Genomic DNA, 2690 nt, shown 5'->3' with positions numbered 1-2690 from the left:
TTTTTTTATACAGCAGGTTCTTATTAGTCATCTATTTTATACATATTAGTATCTACATGTCAATCCCAATCTCCCAGTTCATCCCACCACCAACCCCCCACCGCTTTCCCCCCTTGGTGTCCATACATTTGTTCTCTACATCTGTGTCTCTATTTCTGCCTTGCAAACCGGTTCATCTGTACCATTTTTCTAGATTCCACGTATATGCGCTAATATACGATATTCATTTTTCTCTTTCTGACTTACTTCACTCTGTATGACAGTCTCTAGGTCCATCCACATCTCTACAAATGACCCCATTTCATTCCTTTTTATGGCTAATATTCCATTGTATATATGTACCACATCTTCTTTATGCATTCGTCTGTCAATGGGCATCTAGGTTGCTTCCATGACCTGGCTATTGTAAATAGCGCACGAATACACTATTTTGCTAAGAGTTTAAATTTTAGTTAAACAATTATAGGGATTATTTAACAATTCATTAACAAAGGCCAAAACATTACCCTAGTTTGTGCTTTTGAAAGTCATAGATGAATAGAGTTACTCATGTCATCAAATGAATAGGAATCCAGGTTGACAGTTGTCCTGCACAACAAGCTGAAGATACAGTTGCATTTTCAGCTTCTTCAGGGTCACTAAGCTCAGTCACCAAGGAACCCATCCCAATCATCGGAGAGTAACCTGACCCACTGGTAAACCGGGGACACACTGTTCTCCCATTATCTAAGTAATGTCCCTGTTTGCTATATGTTTTCAAATCAAAACCGCTTCTCAACTCGAGTGGCAACAGAGTGACAAGACAGTACTTGGGTCTGACTCTCCATCTGCTTATTCTGCAGAGCCTGGAGAGAGAAGCAGAGGAAGAGGGAGGGCACGCAAGCCCTTGACAACGCGGGAATAGACTGAGGCCATCCCATCACTGTGCTTTCGACTTTTAAAAGTATAATCTATACTTGCCCAGCACACACTGCCGACCCCCTCCCCGTCACCTACCTTCTACCAGACGCAGTAAACTGGTAATGCAGGAAGGTGAGGGGGCACCTTGCTCTGTGTTGACAGAGCCTGAGAGGAGGTGTAAGGAGCCTGTAAGGAGGAGCAGAGGGGAGAAGGAAGTGGAAGAAAGGCAAAGGAAGAAGCAGAAGAGAGGGGGCCACCGCAGCCAGGAAGCATCTTGGTCAGCATCCCCTCTAGCCCCATCTGCGTAGGTATCGGTAGGACACAGTTCATGGTTTGGTTCCCTCCAGGGCTCCTTCCTCATCTTCGGGTACCAGCAGACACTACCTCCCTCCATCCCTCTTCTGGGCAAACTAATCCTCCCCCACGTCATGTGGTTCTAAGCTGGGGTTGTCAACCACAGTAAATCACCCTCCTCACCCTCACAAAAGAAAAATACAAATCCTCTTTCTCTCAGATACAAACACACATGTAGAGGGGGGTACAGGAGCTGAGATCAGCTAATCAGATGCCCTCTGGACATTTCCACTCTCAAGAGGGCACCCACAGGGGCCAAAAGCAGCACCCAGAGGTTTGGGCCTCAGATTTCTGAGGCTGAAGTCCCTGTAGCTTCTCAAGTTTTGTCTGTCCTAAGGCCTGATTTTTCAAATCTTCGTTTAATTCTCTAAGCAATCCATTATATCCCCAGGATATGTCTTCTCCCTTGTTTGACTTAGTCAAAGTCATTTTCCTTTGCTTACTGCAAAGAACCCTAACTGATGTGGCAGGGCTCACATTCAGAGCGTTCTGAGGCAGTGCAACCGGTAGAAATGGCCTTGGACTTGGTTGGAGTTGCGGGGGGGAGGGGCAGGTAAAAGGCTCCCAGTCTTGGTTGAGCCCCGATTCCTTACATAACACTGAACAATCAGGACACTTCTCTGAGGCCCATGTCTCACAGCTACTAAATAAGGAGTTGAGCTTAGAGACTTGTTTTTTTTCCAGCTCAAAAACCGGACAGTTTTATGAATGAAAGGGAACTGAGTAGGAGGACAGGAGAGTAGGGTAGTATAGACTTGCTTTGCCAATATGACTTCAGAGGACTTGCAGGAACTTTTCTGAAGGAATTGTGGTGACTCTCAGCACTGTTGCCCTCTCCCACCGAGAGGACTCGGCTATGAGCTAGTCGGCTGAAAGCTGCTGCCAATGGGAGCTTTGCCAACAGGACCAGCTGACCGAGTCCGAGGCCACATCCATGCTGCCCGAAGTTTCTGCCAATAAGCGGCTGCTTCATCGAAACCTTGCTGGGGTCTTGCCAACAGGTACCATTTCTAGAAAGGTGTCAGCCCACGGTGACCATATCCAGCCCTCACCACCTTAGGGTGAATCACTCTTAAAATGTGAGGGAGAGAAGAGACTGCCAGCTTTTGCATATATTTCTTCAGGAGAACGAACAGAAGTTTCCTACCAGTCATACGTTGTGGGTTTGATTCCCGGAAGATGCGTGCGAGGGAAAGCACATGGACCTGTGGAACTCTCCCCAGGCCCTGGGGGCCCAGTACGCTGTGCCCAGGTGTCGCTTCTCAGGTGGCAGACGATGCACAACCACAGGACACCATGCCACGGGAGCACAAGAGGAAAAACCAGGGGTGGCAGAAGATGTCACATTTCCTAAAGAAGAGCCTGGAGAAATGGAAAATGAAGTCTGCCCAGAAACAAAGAGCCAACTTGCTCTAACAAATAGTATTGGCCCCAAG

General features: G+C 47.4%; 1 pseudogene; it reads right to left on the bottom strand.

The window, feature by feature from the left end:
* Positions 1 to 2227, bottom strand: part of LOC102993736 (mitochondrial ribonuclease P catalytic subunit-like) — a 4721-nt pseudogene extending 2494 nt beyond the window's left edge.
* Between the last annotated feature and the right edge of the window lie 463 nt (positions 2228 to 2690).

Source organism: Physeter macrocephalus, chromosome 11 (genome assembly GCF_002837175.3).
Source record: "Physeter macrocephalus isolate SW-GA chromosome 11, ASM283717v5, whole genome shotgun sequence".
NCBI classification, from domain to species: Eukaryota; Metazoa; Chordata; class Mammalia; order Artiodactyla; family Physeteridae; genus Physeter; species Physeter macrocephalus.
This window is presented reverse-complemented; position numbering and strand designations above follow the sequence as displayed.